The sequence below is a fragment of the Canis lupus genome, chromosome 18 (assembly GCF_011100685.1).
Source record: "Canis lupus familiaris isolate Mischka breed German Shepherd chromosome 18, alternate assembly UU_Cfam_GSD_1.0, whole genome shotgun sequence".
In the NCBI taxonomy this organism is placed as follows: domain Eukaryota; kingdom Metazoa; phylum Chordata; class Mammalia; order Carnivora; family Canidae; genus Canis; species Canis lupus.
Window position 1 is genome coordinate 1,183,187 of NC_049239.1, and position 20,368 is coordinate 1,203,554.

Below are 20,368 nucleotides of genomic sequence, written 5' to 3' on the forward strand. Positions count from 1 at the left end.
GTCAAGGGCTAACACTGCATGACCAAATCGCAATAAGGATTTTAAAAAGGGATCATTCTAAACTTAGGTTTTCATTCAAAAACGAGTCTTCTATAACTTTGAGTGTTTTGTGTGCTTTTTCTCAGATGTGAAGCCTATCTAACTTTCATATATCGGGTCTTTTCAAAATATCTGATGTAACTGCCTATTTTTGTCCTTTTGACCCTCCTTGAACTCTGTGATTAAGCATTCATAACTGTTCCTGCCTGAATTCTGCAATGAACGGAGGACAAGTGTGTGTTCCATGTTGGAGATACTGATTCATTCAGCACATTTTATTTCTGATCAGCTGACACGACGATGGAGTCTCAAAGTCAACCATCTTTTGTTATGGGAGCGGGTTACAGGACATACCCCCTGCATCACCCTTGACCACTATTGGTGGGGTAGTTAGTCTTATTACTACAATTGTTCCTGGAGCTGGTATGTATTATCCTTCATCAGTTTTCTTAATGGATATTTAAGATGTGAAGAAAACGATCAATCATAGAGAAAACAAAGATTTTTAGACTCCACCAAGACGTGTCCAAGTTGGCACTGTTATAGCCTTTCCTTCAGGAGCCTAGCATATGAGATTATGCTGCAGTTACAAATTCACCCCAAAATCTTAGCAAGACCACATCAAAGGTGTATTTCTTGCTTGTGCTGTATGTCCAGTGCCGATGAGCAACGCAGGTTCTGCTTGGTTCCTCTGGCACTGAAACTGATGGACAGTCTGCAGTGTTTTTTTTTTTTTTTAAAGATTTTATTTATTTATTCATGAGAGAGAGAGAGAGAGAGAGAGAAAGAGGCAGAGACAGGCAGAAGGAGAAGCAGGCTCCATGCAGGGAGCCCGACATGGGACTCGATCCCGGGACCCCAGGGTCACACCCTGGGCCAAAGGCAGGCGCTGAACCGCTGAGCCACCCAGAGATCCCTGCAGTGTTTTCTTTAAACAGTTTTATTTATGGACATATGCAAACACTCACATAACAGACATATCCAACACCTTCCCAAGCGTCTTTGTGTCCCTCTGTTTGGGGGTTTTGTTTGTTTGTTGTGCATGTGCGTGTGTAAAGAACAGTTAACACAAGGTCTACCCTCTTAACAGATTTCAAGTACATAATACTACACCTTTAACTACAGGTGCGGTGTTGTATGTAAATCTCTAGACCTTATTCATCCAGCATTGCTGAAACTTGATACCCATCGAACAGTCTTGAGATGACACCCCTCAACATATAGTTCCATATTTTCTGCAGCAAAGAAAGAATGGGTGGTTTAAAAAAAATCACCTTTGCTCTTAACTACCTCTTTATTTATTTATTTGAGACAGAATGAGCACAAGCAAGAGGAGAGGGAGAGGGAGAGACAGGCTCCCCACTGGGCAGGGAGCCTGATGTGGGCCTCGATCCCAGGATCCTGAGATCATGACCTGAGCCAAAGGCAGATGCTTCACTGACTGAGCCACCCAGGTGCCTGCTTAACGACCTCTTAACTACCTTTTCCTTGCTGCCTTTTAAACAGAACTAGAGGGGCACCTGGATGGCTCCCTTGGCTCAGTGTCTGATTCTTGATTTCAGAATCAAGAAATTGGGATGGGATCAAGCTCCACATCAGGCTCTTCCCTCGGTGCAGTCTACTGAGATTCATCCTCTCCCTCTGCCCCTCTGCCCCTCTCCCCACTCATGCTCTCCCTCTCTCTCTCTCTCTCTCTCTCTCTCTCATAAATAAATAAATAAGTCAATCAATCAATCAAATCTTAAAAAAAATAAACATACAGAACTAAATATCTCCTCTACTCTATGGCAAGGGGATTGGGAGGGCTTCTTTGTTTCTAGAAGGAGAGGTGAATTGAATATGGGGAGCTCCAGCTATCATGACCAACCAGTTAAATGGTAGCAATCTAGAGTAGCAGCTGATGGAAGTACATTAGAATTTTTCAGAATCCATAATTCTTCCCACTGTGAAGCATTTTTTTTTTTTTAGGATAATAGCATTCTTCTTTGGCCATCTGATTATAGCAAGTGTCCTTCAGACAAGAGCTCTTAGAGTCACTCAGGGCTCCCAACCTGTGCTACACAGGTAAGTCCCCCTTCACCCTTCCAGAAAGAGGGCTCTATGTAGATGCGGGTGCTGTGTGTCAGCAGCTCCCTACTATTGCAAATAAAGGCAGTTTTTACTGTAGGCTTTAGGTCAAGATATCCTCATAATAGGCATTATGAAGAAAAATTATTCAGTGCCACAGAAGAGTCGGAAATCCTAGATTAAACCAAGTTTAACCAGGGTTCCAAGAACTGTTAATATGCTTATGGGTATTATAACTCATTAGCTCTTTAAATTGGAGGTTATGTTATGGTAACTATCCAGAAAACACTATTTACAGAGTGTCTAGACAGATCAGTGTGATCCCTTCCTTGCTGAACTCTTGGATTTCCACTGCCCCCCAAAGCACATAATAACACTTTATAATATGACTTCCACAGCTGCTCCTAGCCTCGTGGAATGTTGTCGCCTTCAGATACCATTTTTTAGCCCTTTGGAAATATAGGTATTCTTTCAGGATTTTTAGCTCTGTCTCAGCTTTACATCTACTATATATAACACAATCTCCTTGAATTAGAAATTCCCACTTTGGTTCTTGCCCATGAGTTTCAACCTCACTTCACAATAAAGATTACCTGAAAATCTTTAAAAACTCTGGTCCCAGAACTCCTCTCCAAAAGCTTCTGATGTAATGCATCGAATTAAATAGATAATACTATCTTATTTTTATTATTTTAATATTATGCTGATGCTCATGAAGGAAATTCATTATATAAAGCTTAAGGATGCTAATGGTGGAGGGAAAAAAAGCAAACAGAACAAAACACACCCTCAGTCCCCCACGTGAAGTTAAAATGGCACAGGAGGTTTTGATGGGTTTCCCTGCAATCTTTTAATTATGCATTAATTTCTTTGGGAAACTTAGAAAAAAAATGCATATACACTTTGGATATGTTTCCGACTGACCACTGTAGCTTATGTTTTTTCTATGTCATTTCTTTTTTTTTAATTGTTTTCATTGGGTTTGTATTATTCAATCAAAGTTAATAGTTCTTATGTAATTCTTTCTGTGAACATGGCACTTATTTAGCATCTATCTTAAATAATAATATTATATTGGCCTTTTTGTGGATCAGTCTGCTTCAGGACACTGCCTGGTGAGGCCAACCACATGGTCTGAGGGGTCAGCCCCTCAAGACTGCCTTCATTTTAGATACCTCACCTGAGCTGCAAGTTTGGGGTTCCCAGGGCCACTCTCATTTCAGGCCAACTGATTAAATATTGGAGGGGTGTCCCATAATCACCTTCAAATGTGATATTTGTTAGAATTGCTCACAGAGTTCATGAAAGTGCTATACTAATAGTTACAGTTTAATTATAGCCAAAGGAAGAGATGCCTACATGAGGTTGAGAGGGGTTCAAACACCAAGCTTCCAGCTACCCCCTCTCGGGGAGTGACAGATGCCCTCATCTCCTAGAAGGAGTGAGAGTGTGCACGGGGCACAGCCACCCAGGGAAGCTCACCTGTGCTGTCAGTGTCCAGAGTCTAAATGGGACGCAGTGACAACCGCCCACCTGACTGAACTTCAGTCCCTCATTCCTCCGGGAGTCGTGGGCTAATAGCTTTCATCTTCCGCAGAAGCCAGAACCGACATAGTGAGACTCAAGCCCACACCAGAGATCACAGCATTAGTCTGTCTGGGGACCAAAGTCCCCAGGAGAAGACAGACACTGCAGTTGGGCAGGACATCGCAGCACCTCAAGACCACCTCCCACTAGCTGAGGGCAAAGACTTCTCTTTGGGAAAAACTGCTTTTTCACTACACAGACACATCCCTGCTGTGTAGCCTGAACTTCGTTCCGTCTAGTGGACGTTTTTGTTGCTGTTCTCATTTACCATGTTGACTTTTTGCAGTTTTCATTTCTTGTTTTCTAAATATCGATGATTTTGAGATAATCGATAGGGCCCCCCTTTCACAGAATGTGGCAAATGCTGGGTCTCCCTTCTAACCACTATAGACCAAGACAGGCAAACCTAGGTTAACATCTTAGGCCCACAGTGTAACTGAAGAAGTTAATAAATTTCTTAGGACTCTTTCAAATATAAAGTTGGAATAATAGTGGTGCCTCGGGGGCTCAGATGATTGAATGTCCGACTCTTGATTTCAGCTGAGGTCATGATCTCAGGGTCATGGGATCAAGTCCTGAATCCACCTCCCCGCTCAGTGGGGAGCCTTCTTGAGAGCCTCTCCCTCTGCCCCTCCCTCCACTCTTTCTCTCAAATAAATAAATAAATCTTAAAAAAAAATCTTTAAAATTAAATAAATTTTAAGATTCTTCCAGCCTCCTAACAACGGTTTACCCTAGATCTCATGAAAGAAAAGGGTGGTAAACGGCTTCCAATGGCTCCACGGTGTCCCAGTCAAGCAAAGGTTGCTCAGGGAAAGGGCTGTGGTAAAGGGCAAAGAAGAGTCCAGATAAACATGTGCTCATTGGCAATTCTGAGCTGAATGTGCTTTGATGTTGGAATAATAGTAGTGATTTTCCAGAAGTGAATCCTTCCTCAACTGGAGATTACAAATATCGATTACAGCTGAATGTCCGAGGGACCCATTCCAGTCCAAAAGTAATGATAATAATCCTGAGAAGAAATGATAACATGGAATTGTACAGTGAAAAATTTGCAGTGAAAAGAAGGGCAATTTGCCCTCTCATGCCAAGGGCTTTGTTCCCCTTCAGAGTGAAGCGGCCGAAGGAAGACCCAGGATAAATGAGAAGCAGTACTGTTTTCATTTTCATGAAATTCCTACTCTGCTTATGATTTGATGGTGTTACCCCTGACAAGCATCCTCAAGTCTCTTCACAATGATACTTATGTCTCTGAAATTCAAGAGAAAGACACTCTTCCAATCATCGCTTTCAGCAGAAGAAATCATACAAACTACGCTGGCGGTAGAACAGTAAAATCAGAAACAGCAGAAAATGGGCCAAAGCTGTTTTATAAAATGATGCAGTAGAGTCACTGAAGTCACAGAAATTAATTCCGGAAGCCATCTTGAGTTCACGTAGACCAACACACCACATGGCACAGGCCTGGGGACACAGCCTCGGTGTGCATTCCAGCTTAATCACATCCTACTCAGTAAACGTTTTTGTTGTCGTGTTTGCAGACAAGACAAAGTTGGGAGAGCTGAAGTGAGCTCTTCTGAGTTATGTCCATCTGCTGGAGAGTGGATCTTCCTTTCTCTACTGTTCTCTCTTCACTCTATATGTATCATGACTCTACAACCCATGCATCACAGAGCTCCACTATCCTACTGGGACACCGTTTTGGGAATATATTTCACTGGCCAACATAATCTTTAAGAGTTTACTGAGGATACGCTCTGTCTTTATTTTCAAGAGCGCCCATTGCACCTGCAAGCTGGGTGTCAGGATTCGGGTGCTGCCACGATGAGGCATAAAACCATGGAGCTTCTGACTCAGGATGCGTGTAGCGTCCAGCACCTCGGAGCATTCATGCCTCATAGGTCTGATCGTTCCCAGTAGGCAAATGGGTCCCATCTCTCTTCTTCCTCGCAAACTCCAGGTGAGGAGACGTCGGAAGCCTATATTCTACACGGAATCCTAGCTTGCAAAGGATTTGGGAAAAACCCATCTTACTTTTTCAAACACTTTCCAGCAGGAATGAGTTGGAGATGAAACTGAATGCAGTAGGCAGTACCCTGCAGTCTGCGAATGGGATTGTAAACTGTTTCAAATATCCTCCCGTCGTCCTCACACCTGAGTCTTACTTCAGGTGGGCACGGACTGTAGGATGGTAATTACTTTCCCTCAACACATCGAAAAAATATTCCATTATTTTCCGTGGGGGAAACACATAATCATTTTTGTTGGCTTTGGTGCTCCACTATTTTTTTGAATATTGTGGATGTTTTTAGGATTTTTATTGCCTATCACGGCCCACTAGTTGTCCCTGATGCTTCTAGGAGTCCATCACATTTTTACGGATCCAGTTCAGCATTTACTGTGTTTCTTCCGACTTAAGATTCACGATTGTTCGGTCGTGTAAACTCAGCCACTTTCTCTTTGAAGAGCACCTGTCGCCTTTCCGCATTTTCTGCCTCTGGAGAACTTCCATTTCATGTCTAGGATGATCTCATGTTGTCTCAGGTTTATAGAGGCTCCTGTATCTCTTCTTCTAACCCATTCCGGTATCCAACCCACGTGTGCGCCTTTCTGGCCATTCCCTTCAGGGATGCTACGGCCTTCCCGGCACACGGGCCTTCGCTTCTTTACTAGGACCCATTTCCCTAAATGGAGCTGGTGTTTTCTTGTATCTGGAGGTGTTGGAGGCCCAGGTGGGCGCAGTTCTGGCTTACACAGTCCTGGCTTACACAGTCCTCCTTGTTACAGGAAACAAAAGTGCTTGTTTTTCACTATTTAGCTGCTTAAATATGTTCCTCTTATAACAAACATCTTCCCCGAGGTCCCCTGCTAGCTCCCAATACCGCCTGAGGGTTATTTTTCTCCCCATTATTGGATGGGTAGGTATGATTTTTTAAATATAATCGAGGGCCGAGACAGCCAAGTGAGTCTGTTCGCAGGCATTCTAGAAGCCTCCCCGAGAAGGCCCTGCTTCCTCCAGGCATTTCCCATTGATACCAATTACGGGTCCGTCGAAGGCCAGGCCAAGCGAGTGTGGGGGATGCAGCCCCGTCCCGCCGGCCACCTTGCCTGCAGGGAGGAGCGCTGCCCTTGGCCCAGCCGACCGCATCATTAGCTCCGAGCTGGTTCTCGCACATTCCTCCGCCCGCCTCTCCCATACCCACAGCTGCCGCTTGCTTTTCTTGCTTTTCTTTTCCCCTTTGATTTATGTATTTATTTATGTTGGGGGCGAAGGGGCAGCATGGGGAGGGGAGAGGGAATCTCGCAGACTTCCCGCTGACCCAGGGCCCAGCCTGCGCCCAGTCACAGGCTTGCCCAGAGCCCCCAGGTGCCCCCAGTAGGCCCAGCTCCACGTGCTGGCAGGAAACGTGTCCCCGTCGCCCCGCAAGGTGGCCTCAGCTCAGCTTCTCAGCAGCCGCCCAGCTGCGCGGGCAGGGAAGTGACCAGGGAGGAAAGCGAGCCTCCTTGGGCTCAGCAGACGTGGGCCTGGGCCAGGCCAAGGCTCCCTTAGCTTAGGGCAGTCACGTCCTTCTGGGCCGAAGCTTGTGGAAGTGCTTCCAGCGACTCACCAGACGAGGTGTCCCCACGTCTGACAACAGTGGGCATCTGTCTGAGCACCCAGGGCCCAGGATCGTGTCTGGCCTCACCCCTCGCCATCAGACACTTGACCGTGGCACATGTCAGCTCATTGTATAAGATCAATGCGCAGAATCTGGGTTTAGGAAGCAGTTTTGGGACAAACCCCAAACTGTAAGGGAAGTTACTGTTCTCACGAGCCCAAACTTGGGGAGGAACAAAGCTCTTCCACTGGAACAGTTCTCGTCGATAGAATCTGGCTCTGGGGGTGGACACGAGCCTCTGGGCCCTGAGCAAGCAGCCCGCAGACTCAGTGCTGGCGGGGCCCTCGCTGGGGAGACACCTGCGGGGAAACAGCAGGGCTGATGAAAGCTTCTCTTGCACATCACTTCCTGATTGGTCTTTTGATAGTTTTTTGGAGTTTGGGGTTTTTTTTTTTAAAGATTTTATTTATTTATTTATTTAAGAGAGAAACAGAGATAGTGAGAGTGAGCACAAGTTGGGGGGGAGGGGAGAAGCAGGCTCCCCAAGGAGCAGGGAGCCCAATGTGGAGACCCCGGGTTCATGTCCTGAGGCAGATACTCAACCCCTGAGGTGCCCCGAGATGATAGGTCTGGAACTCCATGCAGGATGACCCAGCCTCCCACTCAAGGGCCCGACCGTCATGGCGGGACAATAACATGGATAAGCTGGGGCCCTGGGTGCAGGGGACGTGATACAGGCCGCTCAAGTCATACCCTTCAGCTGGGACAAAGCCGTCTTTCTTCTGCGTGAACAGTGCAGCCTCATCCTGCAGAGGTAGTGCCCTGATGCTCACTCTTACCCCGAGCGTCCTTACAGGGATCCTCCCTCCATGCACTCCCACTTCACCCATGGGGGATTTGGAGGCCTGAGGAAAAAGGAGCATTAAATAAATTTCATTTGCAATTGGTTCAAAACTACCTCGTGCAGAGGTCTAGGCAGGTAGAAATGACTTTCCATGACTTTCAAACTAGAAGGTGCTTCGTATAGAGCAGGTGTTGGACAGCTTTAAAAATCCCGGACTCTCCAATGAGAATCATGCCCCCAAAAAAGCAGTACCAAAGGACTCCCTTCTCTCTACTTTATTTTCCAATTAGTTTTTCAGGAAAAGCTCAAAGGTATCACTTTGAGAAGGGCTCACTCTGGGAGGAGGAATAAGTGGTTGACGTGGGGGAAGAGGGGAATAAAAGTCAGTGTGTAGGATTGACAGGCTAAAATCCCAAGGCCTCAGAGAGAAAGCCTCTTTTCACACATCGCCTGGACTGAGATCATTTCACCTGCTGAATGTTGGCACTTTCTAGAAGATCAGGTGACTTAAGGAGATTTCAAAAAGAAATTATGGATTTCTTTAAAATGAGCTTAGGCATCAGTGGCAAGGCATAGTGCGTTACAGAGTCGGAATTCAGATGATAAACTCTCAGACATTAGTCTCAAAAGACACTGGCTCATAAACTCGAATTACAATTCATGTACTTATAATTGGTAGTCGTACTTTCTTTCTTTCTTTTTTTTTTTTTTTTTTTTTCCCACCAATTCACTGTCACTGTAAAAACTTCATCCGAGACAGAAAGAGAGAGAGCTGCGGGCAAGTCTCAGTCCTAAGATACCCTCACTAGAAAAAAATAGTGTCATAATTGTTATATAAGGACTATTGCTTTCTTCTAACTTGTTTTCATTATGAAATTGTTGCAGACTCCACGGACAATGAACCAGACTACGGGTGCTACTGAGATTGTATCAGTCTCTGTGTGTGTCTATTGTATGTGTGTACAGTTCTTTTTTTTTTTTTTAAGATTTTATTTATTTATTCATGAGAGACACAGAGAGAGAGAGGCAGAGACACAGGCAGAGGGAGAAGCAGGCTCCATGCAGGGAGCCTGACGTGGGACTCGATCCCGGGACTCCAGGGCTGAAGGCTCAACCGCTGAGCCCCCGGGCGCCCCAGGTGGGTACAGTTCTATGAATGGTGTTACATGCACGGACTCCTGGAGCCGACACGACAGCCCAGACACAACCACTGTCACCACTGGGGATTTTCTCCCGCTGCCCTTTGATACTTGCCTCTGCTCCCCTCCCCAGTCCCTGAAAGTCACTTCTCTGTGCTCTGTCTCTATATTGGTAATTGGAGCAAGTTATATAAATTGAATCTTACTGCATCTAACCTTTCCATCTTGGTTTTGCTCACTCAGAGGAATGCCTTTGAGGTCCATAAAGGCGGTTGGTGTATCAATAGTTTATTTTCTTATTATTACGGTGTGGCATTCCATTGCATGGAGGCGTGCACCTTTATGCCCATTCACCTGCTGAAAGACATTTGGGGTGTCTCCAGTTTGTTATTATCACAAATAAGGCTGTTAATATTGCAGATAAACACTGGGTTTTTTTTAAGCAGATTTAAGTCTTCCTCTCTCTAAAATAAGTGCCCAAGAGCACGATTGCTGTCTTATATGTAAGCTTAGTTTACTTTCATTTTATAAGAAACCCTCCGAGTATGTTTCACGGTGTCTGTACAATTTGACATCCCCATTTAGCCCCACAGGGGAGATCCGGTTTCTCTGTCTCCCCCTCAGCAATCACGTCGTGTTGTGCCGTGTTGGGTCGCGTTGTACGAGGCTGTGCTGCCTTGCCATCCGCGTCCGCATGCATGCTCTCCGGTCATTGTTTTAAGTTACGTGTACCTAATGGTTAACCATGTTGAACATCCTTTCACGTGTTCACTGCTATTTATACCTCTACTTTGTCAAAACATCACTTTAAGTTTGGGGGCAATTTTATTATCAGATGGTTCGTTGCCTTACTGTTGAGTCCAGAGTGTCCCTTCTATCTTCTGCATACAAGACCCTTGTCTGATAAGGTGACTTTCAGGTACTTTGTCCCAGTCTGGGTCTGTCCTTTTCATTTCCTTAACAGCATTTGTCACAGAGCAAAGGTCTCATTTTGGTGTAGTCAGGTTTATATTTTTTTCTCCCTTTATGGATCATCTTCCGGTGATCATATCTAAGAGCTCTTCACCCAAACTCAGGTCACAGATTTTCCTCCTATGTTCTCTTGTAAAGGTTTTAGAGTGTTTCACTGTAATCCATCTTCAGACAAATTTTAATTAAGAAAACCGTGTCACTTGTTTATTATTTTTTTAATTTAGCCTGTATCTGTCCAGTCATTCCAGCACCATAACATTGCTTGTGTGCCTTTCTGGAATCAGTTGGCTTTGCTCACAGAATGTTTGTCTGGACTTCCCACTCCGTTGCATCGACACATGTGCCCTGCTCTCTGCCAGCATCAGACTGACTCAATTATCCTACAATAAATTTTGAAATTGGGTAATGTGATTCCTCCAACTTTCTTCTTTTCTTCAAAACAGCTTTTGCTAATCTACTTACTTTGCCTTTTCATGCTCAGTGCCCATAGTCACTAGGAGAAAGTATATTAAAAGCAAATGAGACACATTCTATACAAACTAGCATGGGGCTGTAATCACACAGCTCAAGGGTACCAGGTGTTGTTGACCATGTAGAGGGATCGCAGCCCTCCTCTGCTTGCAGACACAAATGTAAGATGCTATTTCCACTTTGGCACATTGGTCATTTCCTAAAAAGTTACACATATAGCATGATCCAGTAATTCCACTTCTAGGTATTTATCCCAGAAAAATAAAAATACGTGTCAATACAAAGTCTTAGGTGTGAATATTCATGACAGTACAGATGTGGAAAAGAATCCAAATGTCCGTCACCTGACAACTAGATGAACGAATGTGACATCTCCACGTAACAGATTACTGCTCACCCAGAGACAGTGCTGCTACTGATACGTATCGTAATACAACATAGATGAATCTCAAAAACCTCATGCTACATGTGAAAAGCCATGCACAAAAGGCCACATATTGTATGGTTCCATTCATATAAAAGGAAAAACTACAGAGATAGAAAGTAGATGAGTGGTTGTCCATGTTCAAGTGTGTAAGTTGCACCTCAAGAAAAGTCTCAAAAATGTATCAGTAACACGCCATGCAAATAACCACAACTAAATTTCCCTCACTGGTTTATTCAGTTCTGTGTAATTACTTTATCATTACAATTTTTTTGTCTGGGTCTGGGCCCCGCAGTCTGGTTTTAAGAAGCGTGTCTGCTGCTTCCTGGAAATTCAAGCTGGTACACCCTGAAACTTTTCTAAGCATTTCAGGTTTGGACTCGTTTATAGTCTTTCCTTTGAAGTACTAAGAGTCCAGCCACAGGGCTCAAGCTGTTCCTTGTTTAAACTCTAACTTAGTGTCAGAATTTCACAAACACATGAGTTCTAGCTTGTGGCACACAGCATATTATATTATATTTATAATTATTATTATTATTATTTTCACATTTTATTTATTTTGTCTTGGCAACAAAATAAGGAGAGGGTAAATCATGGACTATTACCAGATACCATTTGAGCCTGGAATACCACTTCAAAGAGATTTTAAACACGATAGATATATTGACGGAGTTCAGATGTTTTTAAATCACAGGCTCTGCTGTTCCGTACATGCTTCAACCCTTCCACCAGACTGGATCTTCACAACAACTCCATTTAGTTTCCTTTGTGTTAATGTCTCTGACTCACAGAGGGTGAGTGCTGTTCACCTGGGCCCCAGCACCCACCTGACTGCAGAGACAAAGTCACTCTGGGAAATGTTCTACTGCTCTGGTCATTGGTGAGCATCCATCAGCAGTAGTTTCCACCAGGTGAAGATCAAACATGAATCCAAAGTCTTCTTGTCCTTCTAAGCACTCCTCTTTTCTCACATTATAGCTTTAGAGTGTAATTGCAAGCACTACACCATGACAGGGAACAGGAAACTACTAAGCTAAGAACACAGAGAACCAAAAGTCCTAAGAGGAAAAACCTTCTCTCTTCTTGGCCACCATTTTAAATCAATCGTCCTACTTCATGCTGACTCTAAACACCTTTCCTACCTTTGATCATAATACCTCATTTACCATTCTTGTATCACCCACTATTTTCACGTTTCTAGTTGGCTCTAACTTTTTCCGATCAGTGGAACTTAAACCCTTTATTTTAACAGTGAAGATGAAACCATATTTCATTGATTACCAATCATATGTCAGACATTGGCTATGACTGGTCATCCACATGAGCCTCACAACAATCTACGGTAGGAATCATGATCTCCATTTTATAGGGGATAATAATAGGTTCAGAGAGATTAGCAACCCACATAAGATTACTCAGCACAGTTGGAATCTAAATCTAGGTATCTCAGACTCTAGGGTTCAAGTTGCTCACGTAAAACTCTTGCCACTCAGGTTAAAACACAACAAAACAGTTCTTGAAACTTGGACTATATATTTTCTTAAAATTTATTTTACTTAAGTATTTAATAAATTTATTTTATTTTTTCTGACCCAGAATAGACTTTCATAATATACTATGTATTCCTAGTACAAAGTGCAAAATATACAAGAGGATGCACAAAAAATAATAAATCTATACTCACTCCTCATTTTTCACCACCCATTTGACCTCAAGGTCAATACAAAGCCTTTTCTTTGAGATGTTTATGAACAGGAAATACCAAGAAAAATTGCCTACAAACACCAGTTAGCACCAGAGCATTTACTTATTTATTCCCTTGAACAAGTTAAGTAGCATCTGTAAGTAAGCAAGAGCAAGGGGGTGGAGGTTTATTATCTGGTACCTGGACGGGTCATCCTCTTTCTCTGTCTCTCTATGTCTCTTCTTTCCTCTCTGAGCCTTGGGTGCTACTCATCCCTAGGCCATATGTCTAGTCTCTGCTGATGGGTTATGACAAAGGATTAGAGCCAACATGTGAAAAGAAATCATCAACAAAGGGAAAAAACAGCCAATGGAATGGAAAAAAAAATATTTGCAAACCATATATCTTATAGATGTTAGTATCATATATATATATATATATATATATATATATAACTTGTACAACTCAAGGGTAAAAAAATCCAATTTGAAAAACAGACAAAAGACTGAGTAGATATTTCTCCAAAGATGTATGAAAGGCCTGATAGGTATGTGAAAAACTGTTCAACATCACTAGTCACCAGGGAAATACAAATCTAAACCACCTATAAGGATGGCTGTCTTCAAAAAAACAAGAGAGAACAAATGCTAGTTGGGATATGGAGAAGAGGGACCCACACACACACACTGTGGGTGAGAATGCAAACTGGTACAGCCATCCTGGAAAACAGTATGGAGCTTCCTTAAAAATTGAAAATAAAACTGCCATATGATCCAGTGACTCCATTTCTGGGAATATAACTAAAGGAAACAAGAACATGAATTTGAAAAGATATCTGCACCCCCATGTTCATATAGCATTATTTACCATAGTCACACCCTAAGTGTCCATCAATGGATGAATGAACAAAGAAGTAATGGTATATATACACAATGAAGATTATTCAGTCATAAAAAGCGAGAAATCCTTCCACTTGCAACAATGTGCATGGACCTTGAGGGCATTATGTTAAGTGAAATAAATCAGACAAGTCAAATACTGTATGATCTCACTTAAATGTGGAACCACTAAGAAATTGGGGCCCCTGGGTAGTGCAGTCAGTGAAGCATCTGCCCTTGGCTCAGGTCATGATCTCAGGGTCCTGGGATCAAGCCCCATGTTGGGCTCCCTGCTCTGTAGGGAGTCTGCTTGTCCCTCTCCCTCTGCTGTTCCCCTTGCTTGGAATCTCTCTCTTTCTTTTTCTCTCTCTCAAATAAATAAAGAAAATCTTAAAAAAAAAAAAAACAACTCATAGTACAAGGGGCCAAATATAAGATTATAAGAAGGGGGAGTGGGAAATGAGAGATTGGTGATTGAAGGCTATGAACATCCAGTTACAAGATAAAGAATTACTAGGGAGCAAAGTCCAGCGTGATGACTATAGCTAACACACCTGCACGAGACATACGAATGTTGCTAAGAGAGTAAATCCGAAGAATTCTCATCACAAGGAGAAATTTGTGTGTTTTCCTTTTTCTTTTTTGTTTTCTCTCTTTATTGTATTTATATCAGATAATGGGTGCTAACTAGGTTTATCATGGTAATCATTTCATGATCATCTGTTAGATCACTTCTCCTTTCAATTTAGATTTGCTAATGATAACTATGGACCGTGCCATGGCACATGTTTTCCATCTGTAGGATTTAAGAGTTACCTCTCCTTACTTATTATTATCAATAATACAGATATGGTACCTGTTAGAATAACATCTTTGATTAATTCAACAATCTCAAAATGATTCCAATTGGTTCCAGTCTTTCCAAAAGTCCAAATCAAAAGATGGTACACCTCCAAACATGACACTTGATCTATACCTTGTCAAGGAATTTTTCATCATTAAAGCTGCACGTTTAGTATCTTCTACTGTCTTTGTCTTTTTTTTTTTAATTTCAAAGATATTTATTTATTTATTTATTTATTTATTTATTTATCTGAGAGAGTGAAAGTGAGAGAGATCACAGAGGAAGAGAAAAAAGGAGAAGCAGGCTGGCTGCTAAGCAGAGAGCTCAACATGGGGCTCGATCCCAACACCCCCAAGATCATGACCTGAATGCAAGGCAGACATTTAGCCAATTGAGCCACCCAGGCGCCCCACCTCTATTGTCTTCTTGATGGTCTCCTCCATTTGGTGACTTTAGGATGCTTATCTCATTATGCAAATGTACCCTTACTTTATATAATTGAGGAAGAGGCTGTTTCTTAATGTTATTTCATTTCCTCAAAGGACCTAATTGCCCCCTTTTATCATATTCATTACTTGATGCATATTCCAACACCACATGTGAAATTCTTGGGTTTTGGTTTTTCATCTAGAGGTAATGCTTTCACATTTCCAAGTCTATTTCTGTCATGGTTACAAGGCTAGACATCATTTATGGGAATCATTTTTCAATTGCTACCTCCATAAACTTTTCTCCCAAATTCAATTCAATTACTTTCAGAGTAGAGTAAGCCTTCTATTATCCAGAAGACCGGTGCCAGGAATGACTGGTTAACTATATAGGTCTACTAAGAAAGCCACGTGATCTTTGTTGCTCCTCCAGAGATTATGTCTAATTTATTTGACATAATTTGACACATTTGACATTTCTTAACACCACAGCCATGCTCTTCTATTTTTTTTTTATTCTTGTCCATATGTGGACTCTTGCACTTGGGCTATATATTTCATTTTATTTTATTTTTGTGCAGCCATAGCTTTATTTGATCCACTGGCTGATAATATCATATCTTCATACAATATCTCCTTTTTGTGAAGACATATTGGTTCATATGATGCATTGCTCTGGTTGTCTACATCTTTTTTTTCAAGATTTATTTGAGAGAGAGAGAGAACATGTGCAGGGGGGCAGGGCAGAGAGAGAGAGAGAATAACAAGCAGACTCCCTGCCGAGCATAGAGCTTGATGCAAGGCTCAATCCCAGGACCTGGAGATCGCGACCTGAGCCATTATCAAAAGCTGGACTCTTAACCAACTGAGTCACCCAGGCACCCCTGGTTGTCTACATCTTTAAGAGCATATTAACAATCTTTGATTCTTTCATGCCTTCTACATTACTGGATACTTATGTTAACTTTGTCATCACATGTCATTGAAGACACACTGAAGTCCAAGCCTTTACCTTCTATTCATTTCCTCCTTTCCTGTGTTATATATTTTCTTAAGCTGTTGACATTCCAGTCTTGATAACTGGCTTTCTGAAGAGTGTTGAGATCTACTGTTGTTCTTACAGACTTGGTTGGATCTTTCACTGTCTCTCTTTCTCTCTCTCTCTTGTTTTATACTCTTCGGTACTGTGTCTCCCAAAGGGTACTACTAGTACAGTGACACTTAGCTTTCTTTCTGATCCTAATGCTATAGGATCAATGGGCCCAGCCTTTTGGCCAAGTAGTATTTATGTGGGCTCTAATATTACTCCACAAACTATTTAGGCCAATGACAAGTTTTAAAAATTTCCCTCTTGATGGCAGGATTCCTATTTTAGGGAGGCAAGGGGGGAAGTCAGGTCAATATTCCCACAGGTTTCTGACCATCTATAGCCATTGTTAGATTATGCCATTTTTGGGGTATGCAAGCAACAATATTTTAGATGACTGTGATAATAGGTGTTATGAATATTTTGGCCTCAATTATATTCTATAGTCTTGCAATGTTTCTCTCACTTCCAACCAAAACTGTCTCACAATCTGTCTTGAGACTCTACATTTTGGGATGTGTGTGTGTGTGTGTGTGTGTGTGTGTGTATGAGCTTCACTGGTACCACCTTCTAACATATTTAAATATATAGATACAATTCCCGATACTGATTTTTTTTCAAGTACATATGTCATCCATTCCTCTAGATTAGTGGTATCTACAATTTTTTTTAGCCAAATGTGCAAGACTCATTTGCATATATAACTAAATTAAGTTTATAGGATTCTAATATATATAGATTCAAGGCCCCTAAATTCTGTGCCTAGAATTTTTATTCCACTCCTGCAAATTTGGATGCCTAGTTATTTGCCAGTCATGGAAACCCTGAATTGAAAAGTTATCTCCTTCCAGAGCCTCTGAAAATCTGAGTTTGTTTGATCAACACATTTTTCTGGTGGACTTTTGAGGAGTTGGCTTTTGGCTTTAGGGGGAGCTTACTTCCTGAGATCTGCCAGGCTTTATCTTCTCTGCCATCTTACTTGGCTTTATAGGATCTAGGGTTTTTTTAAAAAAATTTCTGAAGATTTTATTTATTTATTTATTTATTTTAGAAAGTGAGAGTGTACAAGGAAGGGAGGGAAAGGGACAAGCAGTCTCCATGCTGAGCGAGGAGCCCACTGCCATGGGGTTCAATCCCACCCCCCTGAGATCATGATCTAAACTGAAATCAAGAGTTGGATGTTTAAGCAACTGAGCTACCCAGGCTCTCGTTTACAAAGACATCTGAATTTACAACAGAATATTCAGTGACTTTTTTTCCCAAGATGCTGCTCTTGATAAATAGTTTTCTTAAAAAAAACAAAAAAAAAAAGTTTTGGGAATCCCTGGGTGGCTCAGCAGTTTAGCACCTTCCTTCAGCCCAGGACATGATCCCGGGGTCCCGGAGTCCCGGGATCGAGTCCCACATCAGGCTTCCTGCATGGAGCCTTCTTCTCCCTCTGCCTGTGTCTCTGCCTCTGTGTCTGTGTGTCTCTCATGAATAAATAAATAAAATCTTTTAAAAAAAGATTTCATTTGTTTATCAGAGAGAGAGAAAGAGCATGAGTTGGGGTAAGGGGCAGAGGGAGAGGGAGAAGCAGACTCCTCTGCTGAGCAGGGAGCCCAAGGTGGGACTCGATCCCAGGACCCTGAGATCATGACCTGAGCCAAATCTGAGCCATCAATGTACCCCCAACCAATAGTTTCCTGCATTGGTTTGTCCTATTTTTTTGTCATTGTTTGGGGGGCATTGTTTATTTTTTTGTTTGCTTAACTTTTAATCATCCTAATATCCGTTCTGTGTTCTCAATTCTTGTTTTTGTTTGAGGTGAAATACACACAACATAAAATCAGTCATTATAAAGAGTACAATTCAGTGGCATTAGTACATTCACAATGTTGTGCGACAGCCACCTCTCTCCAGCTCAAAAGCATCTTTGTCACCCTACAGGGAAGCCTCATGCCCAGTCACTCCCCACTGACAGATGAACGGATCAACAAAGCGTGTTTATGCATGTGATGAAATAATCTGCAGCCATCAAAGTACTAACTGTTAGAAGTACTCGCGGAGTAACAGCATGGATGAAACTCGTGACTGCTTTCTGATCATTGTTCACAGAGAAATATGAGGTGGTCTGGGACCCGGAATTTGCAGAAAGTTTGTGTGGGAGAGGGAGCAGGTCGCGTTCCACCGGCAGGAACGCGGGACCACGGTGTACGTGTGCCTCCCCAGCCCACGACATTGAGCCCCAAGGACACCTTTCCCTGCTGCAGCCACCCAGCTTCCAGGGAGGACAGGCTCTGTGACCCTGTCCTATGTTGTCCAGAACCTATGACCACAGATCCCGGCACCTCCCACGGGCCTGCCTGAACTCCAGCCTATGCGCCAGCCTTTGCTCACACACTGCATTTCGGAATCAGGCCTGTTTCCTTGTATTCTCATTCTTGTTTTCGAATGGTTTTCAAGAGGCAAAAGGGCAGCGCGACTTTTCCTCCACCAGCTTGCTGAGAAGGCTGCATAGTGTTGAAGGAGCACTTTCCCACACCCTGTCGCCTGCATGGTGCCTCCACGAGACTAGACATTGTCTCCAAGGTTGTAAACTGCCCAGCAGCAGGGAGGCAGCATCTGGATGGGCACCAGGCTCCTCTGTTTCTTAAAGTTTGCTCTTCAGCATCTTGCAACCCAATTTGCCACACTCAGAGAACGTGAAGATATCTGCACCTAATGTCTTCTTACTTCAAAAGAGGACTACCAGGTTATTGTGAGGCTCAGTGAAGGACTGTGCATTGGTGAGGAAGCACACAGCACATGCTCGTTGGGGGTCGGATTGGGTCGCACTGAAATGAACTTGTGAGGTGGTCATTCTTTCACTGGCAAACATGTGACTTCCAGATCACGGGGCCAGAGACCTTCTTAAACAAGGCCCAGGTAGGACACCGCGCCTCACCTGGTCCGAGAAACACAGAAGAGAATTGCACTGCTAAGTGAGTGTGTGCGGATTGGCATGATGGCCAAAGGTCAAGATGAAGAGAGCACCTGCGGCTCCGGGGACGTCATCCTTGCTCCGGGAACGGACATCTCCCATTCTCGTCCCACAGGTTGGCCTTCTGGTTTTGAAGCCGGTCCCTTGGTACTCACTCAGCATCTGTTCTTCTTCCTGCATCTGATCAACTCTGGTTGCCTTTAAAACAAAATTGCTGAACCCGCAAAGCTGAGAACCAGAATCCAGATCATCGGGATGCTATAAATGGCACAGCCTAAGAAGACAGCTGGCCTCCTTAGATGACACTTGTACTCCCACATAACCCAAATTCTAGCGGAAGGGATGTGTGTAAAAAGCACATTATCCACAACAGTTTGATGCTGTGCCTGGTTCCTTCGCTGTGATCTAAGCGACTCTGGAAGGAGGGAGGGCTCCTCCCCTTGCCTCAGCCCAAACTACTTGCTTACTGAAGACCGTAACAACATTCCATTACTCAGAGGAAGTGCTTTACATTTGCAAATCATTCTGGGAAGCCAAATGAATTGGCATTTCTAAGCTACAAATGTGGGGGTTTTTTTCCTTAAGGATGCTTACCAACCTAAATAGCGAAACAGATCCAAATTGTTACTCATCACATTAAAGGAACAGCATAATATAGAGTTCTCCCATTCAAAAAAAAAAAAAAATCAGTTATCCTTCTACTACTTGTGCTAAACCCACCATAAATACCTTAAATATTCGGACAGACTTCGGAAAGCTGGGAATAGGGGTTCGAGACTCCTTGTCATGCTGTGGGGCTCACAGCAGAGATGCGAAATACTCCGTTCAGCAACGCGGGAGTAGGTAAATGTCACCCCGTCCACTTGCAAGGGGAGTAGAGACCTTCCTTCCTTACAAAATCAGCTCCTGGAAACGCACGTGGGTCCAGAAGACTCACATTAGGAAAAGGAAATCAGGCTGACCGCAAATAATCAAGGCCGAGTGTCTTGCTTTTTATGAGATGGCCTCTGTGTTCTGCTCCTAAACACCTGCCCTAGCTGCTAAAAATTGGAGGGAAAAAAAATCTAAAGCATTCGGAAGTGAAAAGCTTTCTTATGTTCTGATTGTTACTTTCAAGCCACAATTAATTACCCACGTTCAAGCCTATCACTCCTGTGCTTTTAGGTGAGCTTGACCCACAGATACACCCAGCCAGTTACAAACACCAGGGATGTTGGCCTTGATCACTAGGGCATCTTCCCTTGTCCTCACTCCAGAGCTCTTCAATCTACTTTTTTTAAAAGATTTTATTTATTTATTCATGAGAGACAGAGAGAGAGAGAGAGAGAGAGAGAGAGAGAGAG

At 43.0% G+C, this 20,368-nt stretch overlaps 1 long non-coding RNA gene across 1 annotated transcript; it reads left to right on the forward strand.

The window, feature by feature from the left end:
* The first annotated feature begins 12 nt into the window (after nucleotides 1–12).
* On the forward strand, nucleotides 13–4,097 carry LOC111090792. Its single transcript, XR_005372884.1, has 3 exons — nucleotides 13–462; nucleotides 2,008–2,103; nucleotides 3,704–4,097. It is a non-coding gene; the product is annotated as an uncharacterized LOC111090792 (long non-coding RNA).
* Nucleotides 4,098–20,368: the final 16,271 nt, after the last annotated feature.